The sequence below is a fragment of the Pteropus vampyrus genome, unplaced genomic scaffold (assembly GCF_000151845.1).
Source record: "Pteropus vampyrus isolate Shadow unplaced genomic scaffold, Pvam_2.0 Scaffold82, whole genome shotgun sequence".
Lineage (NCBI taxonomy): Eukaryota > Metazoa > Chordata > Mammalia > Chiroptera > Pteropodidae > Pteropus > Pteropus vampyrus.
Genome location: NW_011888863.1, coordinates 2841922 through 2862107, shown reverse-complemented (window position 1 = coordinate 2862107; position 20186 = coordinate 2841922). Strand labels below are relative to the sequence as shown.

At 35.0% G+C, this 20186-nt stretch overlaps 1 protein-coding gene and 1 pseudogene across 1 annotated transcript in view; both read left to right on the top strand.

The window, feature by feature from the left end:
• Nucleotides 1-20186, top strand: part of ITPR2 (inositol 1,4,5-trisphosphate receptor type 2) — a 437650-nt gene that overhangs the window by 60791 nt on the left and 356673 nt on the right. The window lies entirely within an intron of this gene.
• On the top strand, nucleotides 9787-9905 carry LOC111741900 (annotated as a pseudogene).

Sequence of the window (20186 nt, the reverse complement as noted above, 5' to 3'; positions counted from 1 at the left end):
AAAGACTGAACTTAATGGTATGTAACTTATGTATTAGTAAAGCCGTTTAAAAAAACAAAAAGTATGTAGCCAACATGTGATAAAACATTAAAACTCTCAAATAATTGTAAGTTAAAACAACTTTGTGTACTATTATGTCTGTCCAATCAGCCAAAATATGTAAAGATCATAAGCTTTAAGAGAAGCTCTGAGGAAATAGGCACTCTCACACCGAAGAAGAAACTGCAAATTGGCTCAGACTTTCTGGAGAGCTGTCAGGTGAACCAAACATGTTTTACAAAGCTTTGGCTCAGGAAGGAAAGTATAAAATAGTCAGCAAGCAAAGAATTCTTATCGTAAACGTTAAATAATAAAGTTCCATTTCTACCTCCTCATGAACACTCAAGCTCAACAATGAACTACTTCATAAAATGTATTACTAATTTAACATAGGCTGTCGAGTCAATATAGAGTGGGCAAGATTCAAGGCAAATAAAAGTATATTTAGTAGTTCTGTTGTATATCCCATGGAAAATAGTGGCTATTTTGTTGGGTTTTCATACAAAATTTTAGGGTATTGCTTAAGTTTCACATACACAAAGAAGTGTTCTAATTTATGTCAGTTAAAGCTTCCTTACTGTCTATCTGACGACAGATCTAGATCTTGGCCTGATAATACTAGTTTCATTGCCCTAAAAATTCTCTGTGCTCTGCCTAGTCATCTTGCTTGCTTCTGAATTTTGGCAATTATTCATAAAGCTGCTAGAGATATCAGTGTTCAGGTTTTTGGTGGGCATAAATTTTCAACTCATTTGAGTTGTGTGATTTCTGCACTAGATGTTAAGATATTTTTTAGTTTTGTAAGAAACCACCAAATAGTCTTTTGAAAGATGTACTTTTTTTTTTTTTGGCATTCTCACCATCAGTGATTGAGAATTCCTGATGCTCAACATCCTTGCCAGCATTTGATGTTAGTGTTTTAGATTTTGGGCATTCTCACAGGTATTTAGTTGTATCTTGTTTTAATTTGCAATTTCCTAATGACATATGATGTTGAGCATCTTGTTATATGGTTATATGCCATCGTGTATCTTCTTTGATGAGGTGACTGTTTATATTTTTTGCCTGGTTTTTAATTGGGTTGCTTGTTTTCTTAATGAGTTTTAAGAGTTATTTGTTTATTTTGGATAACAGTCCTTTATCAGATACATCTTTTGCAAATATTTTCTCTTGGTGTGTAGCTTGTCTTCTGATTTTCACGACAGTGTCTTTTGCAGAGTAGACGTTTTTAATTTTCATGAAATTCAACTTTTTAAATTCTTTCTTTCATGGCTTGTACCTTTGGTGTTGTATTGAAAAAGTCATTACCATACCCAAGGTCATCTAAATTTTCTCTTATATTGTCTTCTAGGAGGTTTAGTTTTACATTTTACATCTAGGTCTGTGATCCATTTTGAGTTAATTTTTGTGGGGTTTAAGGTCTATGTCTAGATTTGTTTTTTAACATGTGGATGTCTAGTTGTTTCAGCACTGCTTGTTGAATGAAAAGACCATCTTTTCTCCATTGTGTTGCCTTTGCTCCTTTGTCCAAGAACAGTTGACAATAATTATTTGGGTCTGTTTCTAGACTCTCTATTCTGTTCTATTGATCTATTTTTATGTTCTTTTACCAATACCACACTGTCTCTATAACTGTAGCTTTATAATAAGTCTTAAAGTTGGATAGCCCTTCTCTTTTTCACTTTTTCACTTAAGACAAGTTGAAGGTGGGGTATGGTAGATGGATACCAAAAATTGTCATCTTTTTGTACAATAGACCCTGGCTCAGCCACTTAATAGGATGTGACTTTGAAAAGTTAGTTAATCCCACTCTGTCTCTGTGTATACACTGTAAATGATGGTGATATAGACATCTTGGGGGTTATTTGAAATTAAATAAAATAATTTGTGTAAACTAATTAGCACAGCTACTGACACAAAGTGGAATCACTGAGAGTTGTTTTTTCCTAACCACCATTCCCTAGATTATTAGGAATCAGATATATGAATGTTAAGATATAATTAAAATTTCTTTATTTCCTTCCTTTCTTTCTTGAAATGCTGTTGTTTTTAATTTCATCTTTATTATTCCAATGCAATCATTTAATTCTGGTGACCTCCATATTGCTGGGACTTTCTTTACTTCAGATTTTGCTCAAGTATAATGGAAGAGTTAACACTAATCACTGGCAGGTCTAGAAAAACAATGTGGAGGTCACATACCTTTTTCCTGGGCTTCCAAAAGCAGCTATTTCAGTGTCTTATTGCACTGTCCTTTAGTCCTGCTCTGCCACCTCTAATTACTCTTTAGTTTTTGAAGAAATCTTTCTCACCTTTCATTAGGTACTTTGCGTATGCCAGCTTATAGTATTAGTAATTTTGTATTTAATGTGTATAGTAATGTGCCAGCTTATGGTAATTAGTAATTTTTGTCTTTAATTCTGGATTTGCTTGGTGTTTGCAAAGTTAGCGTAATTTCCTTAGGTAAGATATAATTTATAACTGAATAACACCTCACAATGTAAATAACAGCTGTTAAGGGAAGGCAGACATTTACAATCTACTCTTTCTGTTCTTTTGCAAAAGAGCTACGCTGTGGTGAAATGAATAATGTATTTTAGGTCATACTAGATTTGCTACTGCGGTTTGGATTTACATGGACAAAGGTAAAAAAACTACTCATTTGAATATGTTTTCAAATGCAACACAATTCTCCTGTAAGAGAATTTTGAAAGAATAACTGTCTTGTTACCAAGAGAAGGAAATTATTTCTGTTCGTTTCTGTAATGGTTATGGCTCATCACCTACTTCTTGGGAGGGGTGTTTCTTTTGAAAGGTGAGAAGTTATGTCTTCATTTATTTATTTCTAAAGTACTTATTGACCACTTTTTATCTTTTAGGTACTTTACAAATTTTTTATTTTTCCCAGCTTTATGGAAAAATAAAATTGTATATATTTGACATATATAGCATGATGATTTGATATATGTATATATACTTTGATAGACACTGGACATTTTATTTTAAACAACACAGATACTGTTTCTGCCCTCAGGATGCAAATAGCCCGCTGTGTCCAGAGTTTAAGTTTGGCCTCTTGACCTCAGTCATGGAGGAGACTATGTGAAGGGATGGATGTGGTCCATAGACGATGAATAAACTTTTGTTGGAAAAAACACAGGTTTTGTAAATATTTCCTTTGATAATTTCTTCGGCACTTAATAAGAAAATTTAAAATAAAATTTTGGCTAATTAAATTTGAACTGAGAATAATATAGAAAGTCCATCTTCTCATTCATCTGCCAGTTCAAAAGGAGGAACCAACCATAGGTGAGCATGTAGGTTGCAGCATGTGAAGCAACCATAGTGGAAATTGAAAGTTGGCAGGATAGTCTGGCTACTGGATCAGTATCATGTTATACCTGGAGCTTTTCCTTAAGTGTCTGATCTGTGAAGGCTTGGGCATCCTCTTTTCTTTTTATTTATTTATTAATTAAAATTAGTAGAGTGACATTGGTTAATAAAATCAAATAGTCTTCAAGTGTACAATTCAATAATACATCATATGATATTGTATTGTGTGTTCACCACCCAAAGTCCAATCTTCTGTCACCAAATATTTGACCTCCTTTACCTGTCTTTTCTTCTGCTTCCTTCTGGTAACTACTAATCCAGGGTCCAGACCACCCTTTTTTCTAATAAAGGATTTTATACACTGAGATTGTGTCTTTTAACATAAACATTACAAAGTTGGAGTTTTTCAGAGCAAATATGGCTAGAAAGACTATGTTATGGAGAAAAGCTAGTGTTAAAATGCGAATTTTTCCTCCCTCATTAAGGGCCATTGATCTTGACAAAATTAATCAATTGTACTGCAAAACAAACAACAAACGCATAAGTGGGGAAAGGAACTAACATTAACAAACATCTATTATATACTAAGTAGTGTTTGGTTATTGCTAAATTTTCATGTTCGTCTAATCTTTTAAAAATGAGAAAAGGAGACATAATTTATGTTAAATGGCTACTTAAAATATATTTTTATATACTATGTTAGGTTAATGAAGAAAGAAAATTAGAAGTGGGGGTGGGTGGATGGTGGAAAGTGAGAAAAGTGGGAAGAGGAGATGAAGAGACTGGCTCTCTGTGATCTAAGGCAGAGATGGAAGACAGAACCATGTGGAGGGAGGAGGAGGCAGGAGGAGAGGTGCTCACCCTAGACTGTTGATTTGAGCATTTTTCTTCAGAATCAAATGGTAATGACTATTATTGTCCTTTGGAATTTTAATTAATACATAAGCAATTATTCTGAACACTTCTAGAACTGTCTTTGAATTTCTATAAATTTTCAGGTAAGTAGGAGAGTCATAGCTGCCACCTACTTCCCTTACTTTTCCATCTTCCACACCCCAAAGGGGTATTTTCCTAAGGACTCTGCCTAAAGAATGATCACAACATGGGGTCCTTCCTGAGAGTCCAAATAAACTCAAACAGAGATGAATTTGGATCAGATTGTCAGAGAAAGAATAAGTTGAGTTAAATAAATGTTTTTCATGCCAAAAATGTAATATATATGTGCAAAGTAACTAGTGATAGTTGCCGAGTTTGTTTCTTTTCCTGGGCTGGTGATTTGTGGTACAATACTCTCTCGTGATGACAAGCAGCACCAGGGGGCCCCAGCACCCAGTCGGCCATGTGGTCATGAGAGTAAACAGCCAATACTTTATAGTGTAGTATTAAATACATTTTCAAATTATAGTATTTTTAATTTAGGATGGGTTTATTTGGATGTAACCCCATTGTAAGTATCTCAACTGAGGATGCAATAGGAGAGACAGGCTTAAGCATTCTGACTTAGCACAGACAAAAAGAACTTTATTACTCATAAAGAGGGATGTTGAAATTGAGATGAGTTTTTAAAATGTCTAAAATAAAATATTTAAAAGACTTTTTTAAAAAAGATTGTTTACTTATGAAACTTAATTATTAATCCTACATATGCATTTTTACCTTTCAAGACTATTAAAAGGTAGAGTGAGGCACATTAAAATTTTGAAGAGGAAACAGCAATTCTAATTGGGCAGCACCAAACGGAAAGTGGTTAGGAGTGTTCCAGTGGCAGAAGCTAGCAGCAAGGTTTTTGTGGAGAAGACACTGAAGCAAAGCAAAGAAATTATTTGATTGGTTGTAGATTAGCGGTTGCTTTATGTGGGAAAGCTTAGTTTGCTGCTTATGATTGGTCATTCTTCAGTTTCATTTTCTCAGATTCCAGTTCATTAACTCTGGCTTAGGTTTGTTTTCCTTAGGTAGGTCAACCATTAGAACCATCCAATCTAATGGTCCCTTTGTTTAATTAATTTAATAAGACATGGACGCATGGCTCCATATTTCTGTGAGATTATGCTTGTGGTAAAGTATTTTTATGTCTGGGTTTAAAATCATGTTGTTCTATAGTGTTGGGTAAGGACCTTTAAAAACTTCTAGGATAAGATGATACTTTTGACATTTCAAGCACAGTTGATTTGAGTTGATAGAAGTGTATTTTTGGAATGTATAAGGAATGAGGGAGGACATGAATCAGCCTTGATCACTACCACCTCTTGGCTATATACTGGCTCTAGTAATTTGAGATTAGTCCTGGTGATCCCACAATGACAGTAAGATCTGTCTCCTCCAAAATGGGCATTCATTGCTCTGAACTCTAGGACAGTGCTCTTTCAACTTTTTTGATCATATGCTCCATCAGAAAAAGAGTAAGCATAATAGATATACATTTACTTGTAAATTATACATATGTATTACTATAATACTGAATTGTATACATTATTGAATATATACACAAATTTATAAATAGAAGCTAAGATTAAATATACATTTAGTTTTTAGCATGTTCTTCCACACCCTGCTACACTGGGCACTCCCGTGGAATGTGCACACCTTTTTTGAAACCAATTGCCCTGTTTGTTCATTTGTTTTTTTGCCATTATGATGACTTAGCTGTTTTCATTATTATTATTATTATTATTTTGCCATTATGATGACTCAGCTGTTTTCATTGCCTGGGTAGTGTTGATGGCTGCATGATCTCGGGCAGATATCTTCATATAAATTATTTGTAAAGTGTGTGCGCGCGCGTGTGTGTGTGTGTGTGTGTGCGCGGTAATTGCAGCCATCTCATAAATTGACTTGGAGATTAAGTGCAACGAGATATCTAAAGTTGTTAGCACAGTGTCTAAAACATTAGCTACTTTTCCTAATGCCAAGGAGGAGTTTCTCTTGATTCCCTGTTTTATCTCACCTCTTTGTTCACTCATGATGCCTACTACCTTTTCTTCTGTCTTAGGATATTTTACTGCTTTCATTCTGTGTTCTTACTGGCTTTCTTCCTGAGTCCTATGTGCAGAGAGAGGATCTGTTTAGGCTCTTTAGGCTAATTGATTATAACTGGGTGTCCCATTTTGCTTGGAACAATACTGGCTTTTGACTGTCGTGTAATTACAGTGGTTCTTTTAATATTTAAAGATGTCTTGGTTTGGAAATAAAGGACATGGTCACCCTATTAAGCAGTCACCATCAACTATAAAGGATCTCCGTTGGGGCAGACTTTTTACATGAAGGCCACCTCCTTGTCACTGCACAGCCTAGGGATGGCTATTTTCAGATGATGTGTTAATCTCTAATTTATCCTAGCTGTTAACAGAAGAGAGAGGTCTAAAGACTTACTCTTCATAAGGAAATGACATGGAGAGCGTTGAGTGTGGCATGCACTCAGAGAGATGTCTATTGTAAGAGGTAACTATAAATACATAGAACAATATGTTACTTTATGGAAAGGCTGGGCAGTTGGAGTCTATAAACCATGGTAACTGTCTACCCAGATTGCAAACATGAAAATCAAGAATTTATTGGTTATTGAACTTGGAAATCTAAATCTGTGACCTGAAGCTCAACATCATGGTGAATAACTGAGAAAATTTTTTTTTTATTTGGAATGAAATGTACTACTATTACATAAAATTACACTAAAGTTCATAATAGTATTTCAAAATAGGTCTTCTTGTTCTCCAGTTGACTCTCTAGAAGGACCAGGATAGTTTTTTTGTTCTCCTTATGAAATACTCAAGACTGTTGCTCTTTATCTTGTGAGTTTTTTTAATCCTGGCTCCATACTTTACCCCTGTTGGACACTTAGCAAATATTAATTGGCAGTTGTGAAGGTTATTCTAACAGTGCCAGGAAAAAAAAACAAACTATGTGATTAGTAAATCATACATACCTTGTTTACTTTCAAATGATTAGTATTTAAAATTATTAATTGATTCTGGGTGTTATAGAGGACATACGTCATAATAAAGGAAATGAGTTTTTTGGTGTTTATTCCTACTTTTATGACATTTATGGAAATTGATAACATAAGAAACTAATGGAAAATTTAACTTTTGCATTACCTGAGATCTATAGATTCATAGATCTAAAATGAACATAATATTTGGTTGTTATCCTTAGACCTGAAATGTTACAATTCTGGCACCATACGTGAAAACAAGGGTCTTATTTCTTCTCACAGAATCAAGAGCAGGTGGTGAATGTAGTAGAACATATCAATATTGAATTATTTTTCAATTCAATAGACTGAATTATTCAGATGATAGAATAACACACATAATAAATCTCTTAGGCAGGAAACAATTGGGGCAGAGAATTTTCTTGTCTAGAACGGAGAATCTGCTGAAGAATAATGAAAAAGGTTAATGAATTAATGACATAAGTTAGGAGACTTGCTGGTAGACATTCAAGAATAGCTAAATAAATTTGCATTTGACACAGAAGAATTTTGGATAGAAAGATATATTTCTTCCAAGTGGTGTTGGCAGAAACGGATCCACTGGTCTTGAGATTGGATTAGAAGGGTAGTAGGAGTGATGTAGAGTCAGGCAAGGACTCAGTAGCAGTTGTCCTGCTGAGAAATGATGAGCGATGAGCCTCAGTGAAGTTTATTTAAATGGGGAATGGCGACTGTAAAAATAGAACAAGAGAAATAGCAGAAAAACCTTATGGAAACTGATTAGAGAAAACTTTATAATATTTGAATGAGTAGCATGAAGAAGAGAGTTGAAGATGTTTTTAAACATAAAGTGTGAACTATATAAAATTACCAATATTTGATTTCTTAAATCTGCCAAAGTGGCAATTTTATATGGTTCCTTGTAATATACACCTGCTGGAAATGGCTGCTCTCAAAAATAAATAATGGAATCAATGAGGAAGCAAGAATTTCAAGGTAGCAATATTAACAATTAAGTGAAGACAAAGGTTTAAGTGATTATAGGTATTTTCAGAGCTCTGTGATGGGAACAGAGTTAATTGTAGAACCGAGAACAAAAAGAATGAATGAATGAATGAATGAATGAGTGAGTAAATAAGGGCAAATTTTATGAATTATTTTTCTTTGAAATTTTAAACACGTATATTTTTATGTACTAACTGAAAGTCCAGATAAAACAATATGGCCTTTGAAACAGGAGTAGGTGCTTAACTCACATAGAGAAACTTTAGAAGATTGATTACCTCTTCAGACAGTTTAACCCTGACCTACGCAATGGCTTAGTTTTGAATTATTTGGCTATTTAGCAAGAAAAAGTATTTTCGTGGATTTGAAAGGGAAGTATGTTTTCCCAACTTTTGTAGTCATTCTTATGTAAGCTATTAAGAGAATTAGACTCAATTAATTAAGAAAACAAACAAAATAGCAAATACATCTACACACGCACACACAACTGATAAGAGAACACGTGAGATCTTTGGAAAGAAAGGCAGGTATATATAACAATGCAGTTTCGAAAAACCCAGTTTTGTTGAATTACCTTGAAAAATCTCTACTTTTCTTCAAGCAGATCTTATTGGTGAGTACTATATAAATTACCCCTAAATGGCCCACATTTGCTTCAGTAAGAAAGAAGATGAAGTTGGTGATGCTCTCAGCAAACCAGGGGTGGTAGGAGTCTCTGGGTAAAATCTCTCACAGATGCCTTTGAAAAAGATTTTGAGTCACCAGACCAGATCTTCAAGGAGGCATGCTACACTAAGTAGCACCAAGCAGCAGCTGAGGAAAGAAGCTTACATGTTTTAGAGTGGCAAATTGTCAGGTTGTTTCTGCTCATTTTCTATTCAAATTCACGTCCAGCACTTCCTGAATACCACAGAAAACACTGGCCCTGTCTTCTCTAAGCTCAGCGAATGTGGGACAGGGGGCAAAGTAGAATGGGCTCATTCTCCAGGTTCCTTCTATTTGCATGCATATTTTATTGGGTTTTCAAAGAAGCAACTCATGAATATCATAGAAGAACGTGTGTGTGTTTTGTAGGAATATTACATTTTAAGTTGTTTATGCTTATGGGGGTGAATAGGGTGAGATGTTTCATATATAATCCCACTCTGTGTCCCCCCTGGTTAGGTACTGTTGGCTTATTTAAAAGAAATTTAATTCTCAGTCTCTGAATTTGAGGGAGTTGGGAGATAAGTTGGAAAGATAAGCATCTATGCATACAATAATTAAAGAACAACAAAAACAGTTTAGTTCATTGTTGGAGAGGGGTCTGAAAAGGGGGTTTCTTGTGAGCCGATATAGTCAGAAAGGGCTTCTTGGAAGAATGAGATTCACGTTTTAGAATTAAATTTCAATTACATTGACATATATTGAATATATACTATGCCAGTCTCTGTTCTCAGTAATGGAACTAAAATTTGAGTGTAAGAAACCACATTGGTGTCTACGGCCATGCTACCCTGAACAAGCCCGATCCTGTCTGATCTCGCAAGCTAAGCAGGGTCAGGCGTGGTTAGAACTTGGATGGGAGACCACCTAGGAACACCAGGTATTGTAGGCATAAAAAATAAAAAAATAAGGAATTATAAACTGACAAGGTCTTTGTAATCTGTGAGGTCAACCAAGGGTTGCCTCGCCTAAAAAAATAAATAAATAAAAAAATAAAGAAACCACATTGATATAATTCTCTTTGTAGAGGTTAGGCAGAACTACTTAAAACTTTTTGATAATTGTTTTTCACCAAATAGCATTATGACCACATTTTTTCTTTCTCTTTTAAAAACCAATTATTTCCTAACGTTTGCTTAGTTAAATTGTGATTCTCCTATGGACTTCTATACCTTCCGTAAGTGAGGATTTTGTTCAGCAAAATTTTCTCCTTTCTTGAGGCTATAGTTGTGGAAAGGAGTTCAAGGGTGCTTCTTCAAACAATGTGAGTCACCTAGCTCAGTAGCAGTTGTTCTAACAAGCAGATAGTTCAATTTTGCAGTTTGGGCTATCGAAAAATAATCCAGTACCATTTACCAGGTTGTTAGAGTCTCCAGTATTTATGCCTCAAATAAACTTTTATGGCCAGTGTGCAGAGGGTTGCTTTCGTCTTTGGCTTGGATCCAGTCACACAGAGTGGGAACATCATGATGTGTCATTAGAAATGCAATCCAAACTGCTCATCAGTTGAACCAGCTCATATTTAGTGAAGTCACATCTGCTTTATGTCTGTGTTTGTTCAAGGATAAAAGGAAAGAAGCACCAGGCCTCCTTTATGTTCCCACGTTTTCATCTAGCAGGCGAAGAGCATGGGAGGTCTGTTGTCCGTCATTCCAGGATAACATCAAAGCCTGCTTGTTCTGGTCATGCCGGCTGCTAATCTGTAGGCAGCATAGGCCTCTGTGACCCTTGAGAACATTTATAACGTTGCTACCTGGGAACTATTTCTCACTTCCGCAAAACATTGTATCCGAAAAAAGTTGCATCTACCATCATTTGGGTAACTCTTAACAGAAAACTTCGGACAATCTATAAATGAATAGCATTTTCCCTGCAACAGTATTTTCCTCCATACTTACATTTTCCTTTTAAAAGATCATAGTAACCACTTTCTAAATAAGGCCATATAGATGTCAAGACAATCAAGAAAAGAGAGTACATTTCCTTTTGCCTCATTGTTTTTGTTTTATTTTGGGGGCATATCACAAATAGAATCCAGTTAAATTGCAGGTTCCTGTGACTGTGTCTTAGATCTCCTGTTTCTGGTCAAACTGTTCCACACTTATGATAAAATATTCAGGTTGTATCAAAGATTGCGGGGTTTTATTCAGCAGCTAGGAATTAATATAACTGGTATTTATTCATTTCTTTTATTTATTCATCTGTGTGTTCATTCATTCAGGAAACATTCACTGAGCACCTACTAAGCGCCAGGCATTCATCAGGTGGTGATATACTATATAGAAAAATAAAGTAGGGTAACAAAGAGTGCGGGGTGGAAAGAGGTTGCTTTTTTATAGTGCAGGGAAGTCCTCACTGATCTTTGGGTCAAGGCCTGAAGTAGGGGAGAGAGTTGATTATACAGAAAATTTGGGAAGAGGTGAAGGCAGAGGTACATCAAGGTTAAAGGCTCTGAAGTGGGGTGTCCTGGATAAGTGCCAGGACCAGTAAGCAGAAAGAGTGGTTGGGGTGGGGCTAGGCAGTGGCCTGGGAGTAACAGGTGTGGTTGGGAAGGTCATTGGGGGTGACAGAGGCAGAGAGCCTTTGGAGGGTTTGAGCAGAGCTGACAGGACCTGACTTTGGAGAATCAACAGTCAGAGGGACAGAAGCAGAAAGAGGGAGACTTGTTAGCAGGCTATGGCTGTAGCCAGGTGACAAATTATGGTGATTTTAGATTAGGTCAATGAGTTGGTAAGAAATCAGATTTTAGATGTATTTTAAACGTAGAACCTATATGGGTTAACTGAACACATACTGTGTGCTGGACACTATTCTCTGGGGTTTTTACATGACCATAGTGTTATAGATTTCAGAGAAAAATTTTTCCCAGAAAATACTGTGCTAAAATACTTACATTTGATAAAATAAAGAGTAAGTGTAAGCTTAAGTGTTTCAAGTGTAAGCTTGATAAAGTTTTACATGTATAGCTTCACATAGCCACCATCTAGTTCAAGATATAAAATATTTCCAGCTCTCGAGAGGTTTCCTCACGCCCTGCCCCCCGCGTCAGTTCCTCTACTAAAGTTAATTACTGTTTTTACCCTCATCACCATAGATTAGTTTTGTCTGTTTTTGAACTTTATATAAACGAAAATATATCATGCGTACTCTTTTTAAAATTAAAGTTTTTATTGCAATATAATTCACGTATTATAAAATTCACCATTGAAAGTGTACAATTCTGTGTTTTTTAATGTATTCACAAGTTTGTACAACCATCACCACTTCCCAATTCCAGTACTTTTTCATCACCCGAAAAAGGTGTACCCATTTACTTCCCATTTCCTTCCTCCTTCTACTGCTGACAACCACTAAGCTACTTTCTATTCCTGTGGATTTGCCTATTCTGGACATTTCATATAAATGTAAACATATAAGCCTTTTGTGACTGACTTCTGTACAGTAATGTTTTTAAGGTTTATCCATGTCGTATCATGAATCGGTAAATCATTCCTTTTTATGGCTGAATAATATTCCATTGTGTGGATATACTACATATGTTATGTATCTTCAGTTAATGAAAATTCGGGTTGTTTACAGTGATTGGCTGTTATGAATAATGTTGCTGTACACATTCATATACAGGTTTTTGTGTGGACATACGTTTTTAATTCTCTCGAGTCTCTACCTAGTCTATACATACTCTCTTATAGCTGGCTTCTTCTGTTTAACATATGTCTGTGTAATTCACTGATGTTGTTGCATGAAGCAGCAGTTCATTCTTTTTCTTTACTTCTTAGGATTCTGTTCAGTGGACATACCACAATTTATCCATTCTTTGACTGATGTACATTTGAGTGGTTTACAGTTTGGGGCTATGACAAATAGTACCACTGAATAATGTGAACATTCTTTACATGTCTTTCGCTGAGCAAAAGCCCTCATTTCTACTGGGCAAATACACAGAAGTCGGGTTGCTGGGTTGTTCTTCCTTTTCTTTATCTGTCTTTCTGCATCATGCCGGCATGCTTGTTTGCGTTGGTGCTGGGCACTCCCTTGGCTTCTTGCAGACATGTTGGTGGAGTTCCTCCCTGCCTGGGCACATATTTAGGATTGACACTTCTTTCTGTTCCTTCTAAAGCCTCTTGTAACAATCTTCTTCTTTCTTATGTAATTTTTTTCCCCTGTTGATTAATAGAGCAGTTTAGCTCATGGCTGCTCTGACTCACTATGTTTGTATAGTTACCAGCTTGAAAGTTTAAGATGGTGTATAATGGTGCATTCTCTGACAGTCATGGTTGCTATGGGTTTTTGAGGGGCCTAGATCCCTCTCAGAATCTGATAGAAAATCTGATAGAAAATGCACCAGTGAAGACACATGTAGTTTTTCTTATATTTTTTAGGGGGTTTGTGGACCTGTATGAATCCCATCCAAATGTGGGTTTGTAGTTCCCAGATTAAGCACCTTCTCTATTTTGTAATGCCTTAAAAATTCAATACTCTTTAACCTTCCCTGGATTCTTTAAAATCTTCTACTCTAAGCTGTCACTATCAAATGATGTAGAGCTATGAAGGACCATATATGCATAGATATAAGTCTGGCTAATGCAGAGATCCTGACCTAAGTGGCAAAAGAGGTAAGAATTACCAGCACTTAAAAGTCATTGTAATTGTTGTGGACTCCTCATTCTAAGTTCTTCTAGCATTTGAGAACTTTTCTAATTGTATCCTTTACAACATCTGTTAAACGGCTTAACTAGAGATTCAAAGGAATACATTGCATTTGGGCTGGATCCTCCGAGCCTCAGGAGACATCGCCTGGGCCACAGGGACAGCTGGTATCCAAGGAGGATGTGCATGTCCTCCCTCTATCCACCTCCCTCCCTGGGAGTCTTCCTTCCTCAAGTCTGGGTTTCCTGTCTCACATTTTCTTAATGGGTGAATAATTGGGTGCTATTCAAACACAGAGTCCAGGGAAAGAAGATATATGGACCAAATGAAGTAGATAAATAGTCCATAATAAATTAGATCTTTTCCATAGAAAGATGAGTTTTTTTGTTTAAAATTTATTGGTTTAAAATTTTTATATGAGTAATAAAAAGTACAAAGTAAAAACCATTTTTCCTCCTCTTCATGCCCACTTTCATTCCTCAAAGATAACCACTATTAAGAGTTTATCTTCCCAGAGTTTTTATCAAGCATATAAAAGCATGGTATAGATTTGTTTGTTTTTACAACACTGGGATCACATTACATAGTGTTGTGTAGCTTGCTTCTTCCATTTTGCAGGGTAGTGCAGACGTGTTTCTGTGTGTATGTGCTGATCTACTTACCTCTTTCCTTATCTTTCTTTACTAATGCATATTTTCCTCTCCTTAATTCATTTTCAGAGTAAGCAGTTGGTACCTTAACCTCCAAAGACCAATAAGTATTTTTTATAACTATGAACTCATGGATTTTAAAATATTTGTGCTCAAATCCAATTCAGTCATTAACCTTGATGTTCGGATAGTCTCATCTTTGTTCAGTGGGAACCTCTTCAAGTCCATTTGGTGTGACTCAGTAGCCTTTTTGGCTTCTTTACTTTCATGTATTCCAGGATATTCTTTTCTCCAAATTAAAATTAAATTTTGGATTAAGCCCCAATTTTATTTCATGCTGTATTTAAGAAAATTTGCCTTGTTAGTTTTAATCAGATCTACTTGCTGCACTTTTGGGTATGCCTTATCAGTCAATCACCAAATATTTTTGAGAGCTACCATGTGCGTGATGCCAGCTAGATCCTGTTATGTAGCAAACAACTCACCCTAGTCTTGTTCCTCCTATATCAAGTAAGCCACAACCCAAGCAACAAAAATAAATCCTTATGTCTTCAAAATGTTATTTTAAGAAAATTTATGGAAAATCCATGGTCCATAGAAAAGTAAGCAATTGAAGGCCGTAAACAATATAGTAATTCATTTTTTTTCAGTTTTATTGTGCAATAAATTACAAACAATAAAATTTACTCACTTTAAGTACTCATTTTAATGAGTTTTGGTGAATGTATACAGATGTGCAACTAACACTACAATCATACTTCCATTACTCTCAAAAGTTTCTTCTTGCCTCTCTGTCTCCACCCTCATTTCCAGGCAACCAATGACCTTTGGATGATATAATTTTACCTTTGCTAGAATTTCATATAAATGGCATCACATAGATGTAGGCTTTTGTGTTTGGATTCTTTCATTTAGCATGGTGATTTTGAGATTCATCCACACTGTTGCATGTTTTAGTAATTGTCTTTTTTTTTTTTTTTTGCTGAGTAGTATTCCATTGTTAGATGTACTACCACATTTAGAGTTGGATTGCCCCTCCCCCCCCTGTTTTTTGGGGCTATTATAAATAATGCTGATATGAATATTTGCACATAAGGCTTTGAGTGGACATATGTTTAAATGCTCTTGAGAAATACCTTGGAATGGAATTGCTGAATCATATATTAAGTGTACATTTAACTTTGCAAGAAATTACCAAAATGTTTTTCAAAGTAGCTGAACCATTTTTCATTCATAAATGAATGGGGGTCTGATTGTATGTATGTATCATATATGGGAGTTCTGGTTGCCCTACATCCTCACCAACACACGGTATTGTTATTTAAAAAAATTTTTAGCCTTTTTAATGGGTGTATACTGGTAAGTAATTGCGGTTTTAATCTGCATTTTCCTAAAGACTAGTTAAGATCTTTTAATGTGCTTGTTGGCCTTCTATATATTGTCTTTGTGATATGTCTGTTTATATCTTATTGGGTTGTGTGCATTCTTTAATTAAGTTGTAAGAGTACTTTATCTATTCTGGGTTCACGTCCTCTGTTAGATGTGATTTGCTTTTGCAATTTAAGTTTAAGTAGAGTTTTGATAAGAAAATGTCCTATTTATCTATATTTTTATTTGAAATAAAAAAGATTTAACCTTATCCAAAGAAACTAACAATGCATTTTAATCGCATTTTTATAATTATGAAAAGAAAGGAAAAACTAAAGAGTAAGTTCAGAGAAATGATAAAGGAAATTTTGGAAAAAGAGAAATAAGAGAGGTTAAAAGGAAGAAGATGATTAGGAAAACAGAAGGAAATAGAACAAAAAAAGAATAGAATGAGAGAGAACCTAAGAAACGGAACAAGACAACATCAAACAACTTTAAAATTAAAGAGGAAAAAAAGAATAGTTTGGAAAGAAGAAGAGAAAAAAAATGCAGGGAGAAGAAAATGCCATAACTGTTCCTTATATTTCCCACGTCCTATCTCCTGCGTCAGCCACTCTGCTTTCTTATCTGTACGTTCTCTACTTTTCATTTCCAGGCTGCTTTCTGGAAGTCCCACCTTTCCTTTCACTTCCCAGTTCTTCAGTATTTTACTGCTTTGCCTTTCAAGTGTACAAAATAGCTGGGTTGTGTGTGTCCTTTCCATCTTTAGAGTATAAAAGCACAGACTTTGAAGTTAGTTGTTTGGTTTGAATCCTAGCTCTGCTTCTTACTTACTCTGTGACCCTGGGCAGAACCTAATCTTTAAGCACCAGCTTTGCCATCTGTAAAGTGGGAATAAAACTAGTACCTGTTCACGTTTTTCTATGAAAATGAAAGAATTTATGTGAATCTCTTACCACAATGTTTAACCATTCAATGTTAGCTGATATCAGTGTGTGTGTTTGTTTGTGTGTGCGTTGGGTGAGGAAGTGTTTCTTGGTTATCATTCCTTTTACCTTTGATTGTTCATCTTTTTTTTTTAATCTGGGAATATTTTACCAAACAAAAATACTTAAATGACAAAACAACATGCTTCTGATGCTCTGAGATATAAACACAACTGTATTTGTTCATCTGGGATGTAAAGTTAGGAGTAATAATAATGAATATTTACAGAGTACTTTAACTTTGAGTATTTTAAACTAGTACTGACAGATATTTGGTGGTAGAAGACTTTTACAGGGTCCAGGGCTGGAATTTCCTGATCTCTATAATAGATGCCAAACCAAACTACAGTGTGGTAAATACAGCTGAGGCAGGTGAGACTTCTGAGTTTTTATGTCAGTAAATACAGGACACGAACTCTATCCTTCATGCCAATCACCTCTGCCACGATTCCCATCATGAAACAGAAGGTGGTGTTTGGAAGGGGCCTCCTTATCAAGGCAAAATCCCTTCTGCAGCATGTCGTGTCTGTCTCTGCCTGAACACTGCTGTTCAGGTTTACTTGTCTCTGATTAATTTGTATTTTTTTGACTTTTCCAACTGCTGGCAAGAGTTTCCTTACATTAAACAAAATTTTGCTCTGATTCTTAGCTCAATATAGAAAAAAATTTCTTTTCTCTTTTACATGTAGGTCTTCAGCTGTATGCAGTGAGATTATGCCTTCTCTTTGTTTTCTCTGTTAGGCAGCATTTCCCAGTTCCTACTATTACTGATTTCTATATTTTGCTTGCTTTCCCTTTGCCTAACTTCAGACACAGGCTACTTTGTTAGGGTGCCACTTAAAATGTGGCACCTGTAACTGAGCCTAATATTCCGGATGTGTATCATTGAGCCCAAATAGTCTGGATGTATTCCTACTTCCTGTGGTTGAAACGCCATTCTTCTGTTAATCAGCCTACAATGACTATGTCTGCTTTTTCAGCTCCCACATCATAGTATTCATTTTTTAAATATTTGGGGTGTTCATATACTTTATTGTTCAAACCAGCACACTTTTGAGAGTAAAAGAGGACACAGTTATTAATTAGGCTCAGGCAATAGGCATAAACCAGAATTTTTCTGGGCACACAGGGATGTATAGTCACTTTAATTATATTAAGTTGAACTCAAAGCTAAGGTCTATGCCTTTAAAAAAAACAAAAAACAAAAAATGTTCTTAATAACCATGGTGCTCCCCTCTATAGTATATATAAGTAGTTGAATTTTTTCTGAACATAAACACAGAACTTCATATTTAGGCTTCCTTAGAGTTTAATAGTGTTAATGTTTGTCCTGTTATTGAAATCTAGATTTTTGTCTGTCAAATTAGCTATTTCTCCCTCTTCTTCTTCATCATTTGAAAATTTGATAAACAATTTTCCTGCATATTCTTAGCAGATGTTACCAGTCTAAACAATTCCTTCCCCAGATCCTTAGCACCAATGCACTTTACCCTCACAGAGCTTTCAGGCTCCTGTGGCAAATTGAGAACTGAGATCTTAGTGTGCTCCCTTCTCAGGTATTTGCATTTAAATAGGAGATAGACCGTAAGGCCTTTCAGAGCAGAAAGAACAGATATCTAATGATTGTTTCTCTGGTAACTTGGCAGGAGTTTCCTTCTGCTGATTCTGCGCATCTTACACATACCAGATAATAGATACTGAGTGTAGTCTCATGCAAACAGGTTAACAGGTTAAATTTTTTCAGTTTCTTTAACCCTAACCTGTGCACATGTGACTTTCAAACACTTTTTATTGCAACTCTAAGAAATACATTTTACATTATGATCCACCATGCATATACATGCACACATATATGTATTCATATGTACACTCACACACCAGATACAAATTTCTTGAAAGAGTACCTGTTACTTGCAGCGTTCTCTATTTCCCTTCTCTTTCTTTTCTGTTCCATTCCATTCCATCTCATTTCACTTGACTTTATTCAAAAAAGATGATTGAGACTAAATAGATTGATCTTAAACCTGGTTTGCACAATTACAGTTTGTAAAACACTGCTCTAAAGTTATTGTCCATTGACACCTAAACTATTTATAGAGGTAGATGCTTTATGGTGATAATAATCAATGGAAAGCTAGTCTCACTTGGGCATAAATCAACAATAACAATAATTAGGACTCCATGATCTCCTTCGTTCTTATGGAAAAATCTCCACTCACAGAGGAGCTAGCACAACAAACTGATTTTGCTTTAGGTCTCCCATATGAGAATAGTAATTAATTCAGTCACTAGACAATCAACAGTAAGCAATTATTCAATCTAAATAACTCAATTATGTAACTATAACTTGGCATAAAATAGCTTATGTTACACTTTTAAAAAAAAATTAGGCCAGAAGTTATTATTGTGATGCTAAAATTGTTTTAAAAAGGCAAGCCTATCTCTATAAAGTTAATTCACCTGTATTAACAGTTTAATTTTTTAGCTATTCAAAATAATTGCTTTCCAAGTGAAGGACTTGAGGCGTAAAATTCCCTGCCCAAGTGTTTCTAGCTTCTACTTCGCCAGTTCGATTGGGTCCTATTTACAGATAATCAGATAGTCTCTTTTAAATACATTTTTGGGTTCTTGTAGGAGAAGTTTATCACCTTTTGGAGTATGAAACCAGGGAAAAGCTAGACTATCATGTTGTATGTTTTAATTTAAGTGAACATACTTAGATGTATTTTTTTGTTTTAATTTGAGAAATATTGAGTGTCTTTTATTAAATGATGACGATGGGCTTTGGAGACACATTGATCTGGATTGAATCTAAAAACTAGCTTTGAAACTGTAGGGTAGATCTGTAAAATGTTCCAAATTTCTCTTATTTCTCTTTCCTCATTTATAAAACTAATACTTACCTCAAAGAGTTTTTAGAAGAATTAAATCAGGTAATGTATATGGTAACTTCTGATATATAGGAAATACTGTAGAAATATATACTTATAAATAAATAAAAATACAAATAAACATATAAAAATATGTGTATAACTATTATACATATGTTGTCCGCATATGTGTATGCATACACATATATGTATGCATATTAATACACACATTTATGTATGGACAAATTCATTTTCTTTTCTTTTAGACTTGATGTTTTTGTAGTGGGATTTAGAGACTTGCATATTGATTTCTGAGTCAGTCTGCTTATTACACTTTTTTGATTATCAGTGTTAATATGACACTTTGAGAATGAGAAAATTAATTGAAAAATTATACATTAGATAGAAATTTAACTTACATCTAGCGTAATGGTTTGCTTAATGCTAAAGTTAAACCTTGACAAGAATGAAAATTAGTATCAATGCATTTGAATTTTATTTTTCCTCCCTACTCCAAATGAAGCAAAAAATAGTTTCATTTCTTTTTCAGTATTTACTCATTAATGTATGCCTCAGGTAATTAATATTTCTTGAGACTAAGATTTTATAACATTCTTATGGATGTCTTAACATTTATTTAACTATATAT